The sequence below is a fragment of the Orcinus orca genome, chromosome 17, assembly GCF_937001465.1.
Source record: "Orcinus orca chromosome 17, mOrcOrc1.1, whole genome shotgun sequence".
Taxonomy (NCBI): domain Eukaryota; kingdom Metazoa; phylum Chordata; class Mammalia; order Artiodactyla; family Delphinidae; genus Orcinus; species Orcinus orca.
Genome location: NC_064575.1, coordinates 68,233,069 through 68,246,043, shown reverse-complemented (window position 1 = coordinate 68,246,043; position 12,975 = coordinate 68,233,069).

Genomic DNA, 12,975 nt, shown 5'->3' with positions numbered 1-12,975 from the left:
GCCTCTCCTATTATTGTAACATACTATTTTAAAATGTTACCATAATAAAAATGCATTCCTCTCTAGAATGATTTTCCACTATCATGACCACTACCAAAACCTGTTTACTCTTTTTTTTTTTTAATTTATTTTTAGCTGTGTTGGGTCTTCATTTCTGTGCGAGGGCTTTCTCTAGTTGCGGCGAGCAGGGGCCACTGTTCATTGCGGTGCATGGGCCTCTCACTATCACGGCCTCTCTTGTTGTGGAGCACAAGCTCCAGACGCTCAGGCTCAGTAGTTGTGGCTCATGGGCCCAGTGGCTCCGTGGCGTGTGGGATCTTCCCAGACCAGGGCTCGAACCCGTGTCCCCTGCATTGGCAGGCAGATTCTCAACCACTGTGCCACCAGGAAAGCCCCCAAAACCTGTTTACCAGGGAAACCCCCATCATTCCCTCCTAATTCTCTCATTGGCCCCATTCTGGCTTTTCTGGTTTCTATCCATCCCGTGCTTATGAGAGTGCATTTTAGAGATACCTGTAATAGTCCCAGATATTGCCTCCCATTTTATACTTTACTATAAATTTATCCACACTGCCCCATGTTCTGTAGCATGGATTCAATCCATCGTCTGCATCTGCTCTTTGATTCTACTCTCACACTGCCCAGGGGGGCTGAAAATATGTCATAATTAAGACTTTTGTTTCCATTATTAATTCATGTTATCTAATCTTGACTTAGGGATTCTGAGGTATCAATTTCCTCCACCACCCCTCCCCACTATTTTTCTCACTTATTAACCCATACCTTCTTTCACTGTGCCTGTCTTTGTGCTTGGCACAAGTAGACAAGATGTTCAATGTATGGAAACAAGTCTAAGCCATTCCAACCTTCCCTACTTCCTCTTACTTTACAAGGAGTTTTAGGATATCTAACAGTGATCCTGTTTCATTGAAAACAGGACCATCAATCCAGTTATCTAACACAAACATCTGGGTGTTTCCCTTGATAGTCACATATTTAACCAGTTATAAGGTCTGGCAGTCCTACCATCTTATTCTCCAGGATATATCCATTGGGATCTCTCCATTCCCATGTTCTCACTCTATCTCAGGATGCTATTCCTTCTCACGATGAATACTTTAGCAGTCTTGTTTCCCTCTCTTGTATTTTCTACACTGCTATCAGAATGATTTCTAAACACAAAGTTGATTGCAGTCACACCTCTACTTAAAACTCCTCTAGGATTCCCTACTGTCTCAGGATCTATTTCAAACACCCTGGAATGCATTCAAGGTATTTCTGGGGTATAGCTTCTGATGCACTCTCTTACCTCCACCAGACCTATTAATCCACCTACAGTTCCAATAACTCTCCTGCCTCCAGACCGTTACACATTGTCTTCCCTCTAATGGAACATGCTTTCTTCTTACCACCCTACCCCATATCTATTTTCTGGATAATTCCTTTGGGTCCTAAAGGCAAACTCATTATGGCAGCATTTCTCTGGCTACTGAAGATTATGTAGGGTTCCCTCCCACCCAACGTGTTTCCCTAACCTGATGTGCTCACTCCACGTAAAACACTTGCTTCACTAAATTGATATTATATTTTCACTTGTCTCATACCCTTAGCTAGATTCTAGGATAAGAATCAACCATGATAAACAGACCAAGAAATGATACACATGATTATATTAGTAGAAAGAACATTACAACAGTTATTATAAATGTATTCCATATTTAAAAAAATAGAGTGAGGGCTTCCCTGGTGGCGCAGTGGTTGAGAGTCCGCCTGCCGATGCAGGGGACAGGGGTTCGTGCCCTGGTCCGGGAGGATCCCACATGCCGCGGAGCGGCTGGGCCCATAAGCCATGGCCGCTGAGCCTGCGTGTCCAGAGCCTGTGCTCTGCAACGGGAGAGGCCACAACAGTGAGAGGCCCACGTACCGGAAAAAAAAAACACAAAAAAAAACAAACCAAAAAAAAAATAGAGTGAGATTGAGCATGTCATGTAAAAAGGACCCAAACTGAACTTCTAGATATGGTAACTACAGTGTCTGCGATGAAAAATACTTTGCAGAGGATTAGCAGCAGTTTAGGCACAGAAGGGAATATCAGTTTATATGAAGACATAGAAATAGAACATAAAATGAAACACACTGAGTAAAAAAAAAGACTAAAAAATGGACAGCGTAGTGAGCAGTGGGATATTCTCAAATGTTTTAATATATTTGTAATTAGTTTCAGATCTAATAAATTCAATCTAATAAATTCAGTGAACCCCAGGAATTAGAAACATGAAAAAATCTACAAAAAAAATCAAATTTCTTAAAAACAATAATAAAGAGAATATCTTCAGGGCTTCCCTAGTGGCACAGTGGTTAAGAATCCACCTACCAATGCAGGGGACACGGGTTCGAGCCCTGGTCCGGGAAGATCCCACACGCCGCGGAACAACTAAGCCCATGCACCACAACCACTGAGCCTGCGCTCTAGAGCCCGAGAGCCACAGCTACTGAGCACGCATGCCGCAACTACTGAAGTTTGCGTGCCTACAGCCCATGCTCTGCAACAAGAGAAGCCACCGCAATGAGAAGCCTGCGCACTGCAACGAAGAGTATCCCCGTCCACCACACCTAGAGAAAGCCCAAGCACAACAATGAAGACCCAACGCAGCCAAAAATAAATAAAATAAAAATAAATAAATTTTTTTTAAAAAAGAGAAAATCTTCAAAGTAACCAGCGTAAAATACACATGACATACAGAGAAACAAAGAATGGAAACAGACTTCTCATTGGAAGCAATGCAAGCAAGAAGAGAGTAGAACACCACCCGTAAGCTACTAAAAGAAAAAAAAGAGGGAAAAAAACAACACTGTCAACCTAAAATTCTATTTGCAGTAAAAATGCTTTTCAATAATATTGTATAATAAGCACACCACAGTAAGAGTAATCAGAAGAAAACCTGAGGGGCTATATTAATATCAGATTAAATAGGTTTCAATGCCAAAAAAGTTATCAGAACTAAAGAGGGTTATTTCACAATGATAGAAGGGTCAATTTATCATGAGGACTTAAAACTCCTAAATATTTGTGCACCGTATAACAAAGTTTTAAAAATAAGTGATGCAAATTCTAGGTAAATGGCAAATTGCTTATAACTCTGTATATTCCAACCTCTGTGCCTTTGTTCACACCTCTGATTGTCCAGTCCCTTGAATAATCCCTCCTACAACCTTTGAATCTATGCTTCAAGCTTCTTCCTGAAAGTCAGCTCTTTCACAATGCCTTCAGTTCTCCTTTTGACCTATCTTTCCAACATCTTTCATGTTCTATCTTATGTAATCGTCATTCATTAGTTCATATACATATACATATGCACACACGCACATTCATAGATAGATGTCTGTGTATGCACACACGTTAATTCATTATAAATATATCTTTCCTATTGAGGATCATGTTTGTGATTTTCCCTTGTATGCCCCACTGTCTCCTACCCTCTCTATCATTTAGGCACAGTGCTTTGCACATGTTAATTCACTCTTTCATTCAGCAAATTTATTTTCTATTTACTATGGGACCAACCCACGCTAGGCACTAGAGATACAGTGGCACATACAATAGATGGAATACAAGTCTTCTTCAAACTTAGAGTTCAGTGGAGGAGGCAGACATCACTGAAATAAGTATTTATTTTAAATCATAAGGCTATAAAGAACAAGAATGTTTTTTCAGGGTCCTAAGTTGCAAGCAACAGAAAACGAACCTGGCTGACTTACACAGAAATAGAATTTATCAAAAAGATGTGATAGTTTATAGATCTGGCAGGAAGTTTGGGTAACCACTCTCAGAAAGTGGATTGGAATAAAGGTGGGTGCATAGCCAAAGCCATGCCCCGAATTAAGCTGCAGACCTAGTCCAGTGAGGGCACTACTTGCGAATCCATTAATCGCTGGAATCCATGACTTGGCACACCTTACATTGGCAGAACTGGATCAAGGATTCTACCATCAGCACCAATGCTCTTGATGCCTCTGTGATCCCTCAAAACTGGATGTCAGCATAGCCACTCTCACCATTTTGGAATAAATCCTCTTTTGTTTATGCTTCTTTGGGTTACTAGCTTCTCATTTGAACCTGGAAGCAGGTGTATATAATTTGCTAAACCTAGTCCATTCATCTGCACTCTAGCTGAAAGGAAATCTAAGAACGTGAGGGTTCCATAGTGGGAGGTGGGCTCTCTCTCTCACTATAACTCATACTTCAGGAAATTGACCAAATGGGAAATTGGTTCATCTACAGCACAGCCCAAAAGACCTTGACAAATGTTTTCTTTATGTATTGAGTGTATGCAAGTAAATTACAGAGTCTTCTAATGTGGGAAGTTGGGGAAATCTTTGATGAGTAAGTGACATAATCATAAACCTGAAAGCTGAATAAAAGCTGGCCTGACCTATGGGTGGAGGACAAAAATGTTGTTAGAAACAAAGGGAAGAGCATATGTGAAGACGCTCCTTGAAGAAGGGGTTGGGGTTCAGAAACTGAGTGAAATCCACGGACTTTGAGATGAAGCCAGGGAGTTAGGGAAAGGTCTGGTTTCTTTCCAGGCCCTTCTAGGCCGTGCTTAAGTCTATGAACTTTATCCTAATAACTCTATAAGGACAGTGCAAGGTTAGAGCACAGGACTAAACTTATGAAGCACAGCTTTAAAGAGATAACTCAGGGTTCTAAGTGAAGAATAAATTGACACTCAAATGTTGAAACCATCCAACAATAAATGGGCAAGCAGTGGGGTGAGGGAGTAAAATTAGAAAACTTTGGAGTGAAAAGACTTGCTTATCTTGGACAAATCAATTAACTTTCCTGAGGCTTATTCCTCATCCATAAAATGTGGGTGATTTTCCTGTATTTATCTACCTTTGAGGTTATTGTGAGGTAAAATGAAATAGAAGATATGATTTCTAACTGTAGAATGCTTACAAATATGAAGTTCTAATAAATATTTAGTGAGCGCTCAATTATTTTGCTAAGCATGGTGGAGGGTGTACAAATTTATTAAACTTATGGGAAAATATTCTAATTTTACATTTTACAGAATGTCATTTATTATCATTAGTCCCTGGTCTCTATGTTTTTAACTACACTTCTATAGGGAGGCAGTATTATTCTGCAGATTGACTGATATACGTACAGCATTTATTGTAGTACTGGACATATAGTAAGCCACTATTAAGTACTAAACATTGTTAGTAATAATGTATGCATCATAGAAATTATTCCCGAAAAAAATATATATATATATATAATGTTGGTTCTTCATTTTGGTAATTGTTTAGATTTCTCCAATAGAAAATGACTTTACAGTCCATAAAGTAGAGAAATGGGTTAATGTTTACAAAGACAAGAGAGAGCAGGGTTGCCAATATTTTAGAGAAAAAAACCCCAATGAAACCATTTTGAACGGCCAGTTTTGCATTGAGCACCTCAGCACACCAGAAGTGGGAAAGAAATCTTTCCCCAGGGAATTTGTACCATCAATGTTCTTCAAATCTTAGACATAATCAGATCTGACCTTACTAAAAAATTATCCAAGGATAGATATAGCCTATTAAGCTAATTTTCCTCTAATTATTGCACATATGAAGGCATAGCCCTTTGAAAGATTATAGTAGAAATCTGTAGCTTGCGGTTTTTAAGGAGACAAACAGATGCCTAAAAAATACATTTTTTTGAAGTGAGGAAAAACAATTGACAGAAAAGTTAGGTAACATGACAAATATTTGGCATGTGTTATACTACCTACTACCTGGTACCCATGACAGACATCAGTGATAAATCAGAAGTTGGCACTTGGGGAAAAAAATCTTTTATTCTTGTTCTAGGTGTTCATAAAAGGGTATTAATTTGCTAATAATCGTTCTGGTAGGAGGATGAGATATTCTAAAATGACTAGGAAATAGGCAGCAGAAGACCTTTCTTCTTTAAAAAAAAAATCCTTGAATTTCCATATAATAGAGACTAATTAATGTGTTGATGAACTCATCTTTTACATTCCCAGAATCTCTTACATTCCAGGCTATATGGCAACGAGAAATAAGGATAAATGAGTCTAAGAACAGTACTCTGCAGACTAGCCTCCCAGGAAAGGAGCTGGCCCCCTGCAAACTCCATAGTAGCTGGTGACACCTCGGTTCTTAGGGTGAGCAATCCTAGTCAAATGCAAGGCTTGGGCTTCAATCTTTGGTTGAAGGACTGACTGATGTTTTCCCAGGCATAAACCTGATGTTGAAACTCCTGCTGCTAGTTTGGTGTATCATATACCTGGAACTGTAAGGTCTGGACCCCAGCACCCAGAGCAGAGACTGTTTCCCACCCCCCATAAATACTAAACAGGCAGGATACAGTTGAAGCTAAGTTTCTGCACCACTGCAGCGGGGAAACATACCAGGGAAGAATCAGTGCTTAAAAGTTAAAAATGTATAAAAGCCAGTGCTATTCATGCAGCTTACAAGTTCACGGCTCAAGGTTTAGGGTCGTCTGAGTCATATCTGGGCTTGTTGGAATGAATAAACAACTGAGAACCTACATATAGGCCACTAATTCTATATCCAATAGTTTTTCCCAGTGAATGATTTCTAGCTGACCTGTATGTGGGGTGTGTGTGAGTACAGAGGTGTGTATGCATGAGTGTATGTGTGTAACATCTGCTCTAGTATTAAAGAATGTTAATTGCACCTTCATGTAAATTGTTTTAATCTGGCTTCTTTCTTTTTTAATGTGAGGTCAAACACCAAAGGTTTAAGAGCTTTGAATAGAGAAAGAAGAGAGAATTTCAGAAAAGTAGGGTTTTGTTCCAAATGATGTAGGGTAAATGTGGAGATCACTGTTCCCTGCCCTTTAATGCTTCTTCCCTGTCTGTGCCTAGGATCCACCTTATAAAACCTGCTAATCTACTTAGTTCAATCATTTCTCTGTGGTTTCACCACCCACCCAGTTCTTTAGAGCTTCTTGCTTTTTTTGCTTTTCTAAGTTCTCATCTCAACAGCTCCCAGCCAGGATTCCGATTTCTCTCTGCCTAGCTTCCGCAGAATGACAGCCTATTTAGATCACATCTGGTTTCTTCTGCAGACTCACCTGTTATCACTTTCTTCCTCTCCACACAGCAACCGGAGTGCCACGCTCCAAACGCAGGCTTTTTTCAGCATGACTTAGTTCCCAGAATGGCCTCTAGCCAGTGTGCTGGTAAGTGTTTAACAACCATCCAGGGCAGAAGGGAGCTCTGATTTGTAGCCCATGCTGATTTCCACGGTGCAAATATTTCTGCCGGGGTCAACTTCAAATTACCAATGCGAAATCACTGAAAGTGGAGTTATAAAGAGGTGTGCAGCAGCACATTGTATATTCCCTGTACAGGTATGATAGGTGGAGGTAATCTCAAGAGCATAGATAATAAAAAATAGCAAAATAGTTAGGAATTGTTGAGTATTTGTTACCTGTATTTCTAGCATAATTTATCTACCTGTAAGTTTATGTAAGTTAAATTTTAATTATGGCTATATGTAATAAGCAGCCTGCAAGTTTCTTAAAAAATTGGCAGTCAGCTCTCATGAGCAGGTATAGGCTGGCCCCAGCACACCACTGATTCCAGAACAATATTGCTTCTATCCCACCATTCAGGAAGAGGCAAGAGAAGTGGGTGGTTCAATGTTTTCAATTGCACGCAGGTGGCATTTTGATATCCACCAGTGAAAAGAGTTGAAAAATCAGTTTCTATGAAGTTTTGGAGCTAAATTCTATATATAAGCTGAATATCTGTATCTATATCTAATTAGTTACATAGTTTGTATGCATGTGATATATAAGATTTGAAATGCATGCTATCTGTCATATAGGCCATATATTCTATATTCTGTATGTATATATTATGTATACTAAATGTACATAATGTATATTGTATCTGTCTATATATATACCTTTAAGGAAATTATATAATACTTCTCTATATATATAAATTCTGCTCTGACAATAGATTATGGTAATTAAGGCAGCTATTCAATCAAAATGCCTGGGTGTAAATCACAGTTCCACTGCTTAGCAGGTGTGTGACTTTGGGCAAGTACCTTTACCTCTTTGTGTCATGTCACAGTTTCTCTTCCTGTTGAAAAGGAATAATAATAGCACCTTCCTCCTAATGTCAGAACGAGTGTTAGCATTTAATCAGGGAGTAGATACCAGTGAGTGCTATGGAATAAAGACTGCATTGCAGGAACTCTTACACACCGTGGGAAGAATCAGGGGAATAAAGGTCAGAAAAGATCAGAAAAAAGTTGTTAACCAGCTTCCCCGGCTTGGGTGAATGAGGAGGAATTTTCCAGAAGCTGGGCACCTCCAGCTGGTAAAAGTCTATGGGAGGTTGTTGGCTCTTTGTGGCTGCTGCCTCTGTGAGTTCTAGGAGTGACCCTTGAGGTAGGCCTATGACAGTTTACCAGGTAAACTGCAGGAGGCCCAGTTAAATTTGAATTTCAGATAAGCAACAAATAATTTTTCGGTATAAGTATGTCCCAAATATTGTATGGGACATATCAATACTTAAACCTTTTTAATAAATGGCTGCTTATATGAAATGCAAATTTAGCTCGACCTCCCTGTATTTTTATTTGCTAAATCTGGCAGCCCTAGCCTGTGGTCCCTTCTGGTCAGCAGTTGGGATGGAGAGCTGGCATGGAAGAGGAAAAATCCAGAAGAGACTGGAATCCACCGGCACCTCTGCCTCTGCCCCTTATCACCTCTAATCAATGATGACAGAGCACAGTGGCTGCCGCTTTACTTGGACCTCACCAAATCTCACCCAAATCTTTCTTGTGGCCAATCTTGGCCTGGAACTCTATAAATAAAGGACTCTAGGAAATGAAGTTCCAGCTTAGCTAAAATTGACCAGCACAAAATCCCACATTGTGCGGTAAATGAGATAATACACGTGAAGTCTTGGAGCAGCACCTACACATAATACACACAAGGAATACAAGGAGTCATTCCCTAGTCTTAGCAACTCTGCCAAATGGAAGCTTGGGTTGAGAGGGTCGTGGGATTTGATGAAGAGCTGTGCGTAAGAGGGAGGAGGTGTAGCATAGGATGAAACCCACAAAAAGTTTCTGTACTGGGACAAAAGTCAACGTTATCTTGTGAGAATAAAAGGGCACTCTCTCGGGGAAGTAAACAGTCTCACCGAGATGGGGGCCGGGGCCTGAGGGACAGGCCAGGAAAGGGTGTGGTTCCTCTGATCCTGTCGTAGTGTTTGCGTCGTAATGATTTCTGGACACTTTAACCTTGGTTTGTGCCTTTTAATCCTTTCAATGCAAACAGAAGTGTTTGCAAATAGGCTGTGAAGAGTTTGTGCAGCACTGTTTTACATACATCACCCTAGGTATGGGGATCCCGGACAGCTGTGGCAGAGACAGATTCTACCTGAGCACCTTACTACCTAGGTCTTTGCAGGACCATTCAGCATCCATTGTCCCTCCTCCTGGTACCAGCAGCCTAATTTTTCTTTTAAGGAACTGCCTTTCTCTCATTGATACAAAGGTTAATGTTCCTTGGCTGAGGCGTGACCATGTGATCCACGATTGCCCAATCAGATGTGTGCTCCCTGGCACAGAGACCAAAGCCAGCAACAAAAAGCAGGATTTGATTTCCATTGTCAGTGAAGCTATGATGAGACCATCATCAGTTTCTGCCACCTAGATCCTTTCTTTAAAAATTTTATTGAAGTATAGTTGATTTACAATGTTGTGTTAACTTCTGTACAGCAAAGTGACTCAGTTATACATATATACTCTTTTTCAAATTCTTTTCCATTATTATTTTTCACAGTATATTGAATATAGTTCCCTGTGCTATACAGTAGGACCTTGTTGTTTATCCATCCTATATATAATAGTTTGCCTCTGCTAATCCCAAACTCCCAATCCTTCCCTCCCCTCACCTCCCCCTACCCCTTGGCAACTACAAGTCTGTTCTCTATAACTGTGAGTATGTTTTTGTTTCATAGACATGTTGATTTGTCTTGTATTTCAGATTCCACGTATAAAGGATATCATATGGCATTTGTCTTTCTCTTTCTGATTTACTTCGCTTAGTATGATAATCTCTAGGTCCATCCATGTTGCTGCAAATGGCATTATTTCATTCTTTTTTATGGCTGGGTAATATTCCATTGCATATATATATACCACATCTTCTTTATCCATTCCTCTGTCAATGGACATTTGGGTTGTTTCCATACCTTGGCTATTGTAAATAGTGCTGCTTGCCACCTAGATCCCTTTAGCATCCCTTTTCCCCCTCTAGTAATAGGCAGTTATATTTCCTTTAATGAGCTATACTTCCCCAATCTCAGTCCATGTAGCTTGGGCAGGGATAATACCATTCTTGCCTACAAAGGTAAGAACATGGCAGAGGCTTAGCCTATCTTCATATTTCATTCATAATTCAAATCAGTCCTGTGAGGTTCAATCTTGTGGCCCCTATTGGAATGTTTGGGAAAGAGAAATTCTGTTTCCACTGGATTATTTCCTCTAAAGATTTTGTGAACCTGGATGTCCCTGGGACCATCTTGTGGCACTAGATAGTGTAAAAGCAATAACAAACAGAGGTAAACAGTCTGTAATGAGGAGAGAGAATGCATCATAATTTAATTTGAACACTTGGATCCAGTTTTCAGTTAAAAGGGTCAATTCATTTCCTCTTCTTTGAGTAGGTTTGGGTTGGGCGCACATATACCACAAGGGAAAGCCAAGGATGGTGACTAACTGATATGACACGTAAAGATACAATAAACCACTTTTAGATTTAGACAGTTTATTACTTACACAGAACAATCAGAAGAGTAAGCCAAAGGTATCAGCTCCCCAGGTCTTTGTCCCACACACCAAAAAGGATGACATCAAAACAAAAGGAGCAGATGAAAGAAACCCACGCTGTGACATACACTGTTGCTGAAGAGCCGGCTCTAGGTGACAGCTAATGAGTTTTCTATTCTGCATCTCAGTTCTGAGGAGGGTGGAGCAAAAGTCCTACACTTCATTAGAAACCCAGGAGGCAAGGAGGGAGATGGGAAGACAAATGGTCGATGGCCTAGTAGCTGTTTCTTAGAGACCTTTCATCCCCTCGTGTACCTGCGGAATCACATGTTCTTCTGCCAAGACTCAGATAAGCTGTGGTTCAAGCCTTTGCCTCTATAGATGCATGCTAGGTCTCTAGGGCACCATGATGGAGCTGTTCCCTCATAAGTCCTGAGTGATACATCACTGCTGTGGACATTTGTTCTAATTTTTGTCAACAGTACAGAAATCGCCTTCCTAAGTTTCAGGACTTCATACCTCATTGAGAAAGAGCCCACCTCCCATTGTATAAGCTAAAAATGCTAGATTCTTTCTTTCTCTCTTTTCTTTTGTTTTTAATTGGGGAATAGTTGCTTTACAATGTTGTGTTAGTTTCTGCTACACAACGAAGTGAATCAGCTATATGTATACATATATCCCCTCCCTCTTGGATCTCCCTCCCCCACACCCCCCATTCCACCCATCAAGGTCACCACAGAGCACCGAGCTGAGCTCCCTGCGCTATACAGCCAGTTCCCACTGGCCACTATGGAGAACAGCATGGAGGTTCCTTAAAAAACCAAAAATGGAACTACCATATGACCCAGAAATCCCACTCATATACTTTGAGAAAACCATAATTCAAAAAGACACATGCACCACAATATTCATTGCAGCAGTATTTACAATAGCCAGGACAGGGAAGCAACCTAAATGTCCACCAACAGATGAATGGATAAAGAAGATGTGGTACTTAGACACTTTCTAATCTCCCTTGTAGATGGGATGGAGCAAGTTACATAGGTACCACCTATTACATGTACTCATTTCCAACTTTGACATAGAACTAGTGTTAAAATGAAGCTGAGACCACACAGACTCTATCCTGATGAGAGTGACTGTCTCTGTAGCATAAATACTGAATTTGCAGTGGCTGCAGTGGTAGCTTTCATTATCTGTGAAGCAAAGGGCAGTGAAGCAGCCCAGAGGAGGCAGCAGAGATGTCTTCATCAGGGGTTTAGAATGATTTTCAGTGTCGTTTTGGGGTGCATCACTTACTACCTTTATTCTTGGGTTCTCCTGGAGATTCAGTGAGCTACTCAGTATCCTTTAAGAAAACCATTTTATGTTTAAAATAGTCAAAGTATGTTTCTCTCAATTGCACGCAGGATCCTTAATTGATACATCCTCTAACACAAAATTTCTACAACCAACCTTTTACCTACCACTTTCCACTTGCCATTGATATTAGTCATGCGTCCATCCATCAATCACTAAGCTATCTTTATATAGGAGTTGTTTATCCAATACTTCAAGATCTAAAGAAATGCAATTCTAATGATGGCATCTCAGGTTTCATGATAGAACATGTGTTTCAGTAAAAATGATACACATAAATGGTTCTGAAGAACCTAGGGGCAGGACAGGAATAAAGACGCAGACGTAGAGAATGGACTTGAGGAACGGGAAGGGGGAAGGGTAAGCTGGGGTGAAGTGAGAATGTGGCATGGACATATATACACTACCAAATGTAAAGTAGATAGCTGGTGTGAAGCAGCCACATAGCACAGGGAGATCAGCTCGGTGATTTGTGACCACCTAGAGGGGTGGAATAGGGAGGGTGAGAAGGAGATGCAACAGGGACGAGATATGGGGATGTATGTATACATATAGCTGATTCACTTTGTTATAAAGCAGAAACTGACACACCATTGTAAAGCAATTATACTCAAAGATGTTAAAAAAAAAAAAGAAGGGAATGGGGAGTTAGAGTTTAACGAGCACAGATTTTCAGTATGGGATAATGAAAAAGTTCTGGACATGGATGGTGGTGGTGGTTGTACAACACCGTGAATATACTTAATGATACTTAACTGTACATTTAAAAATTGTTAA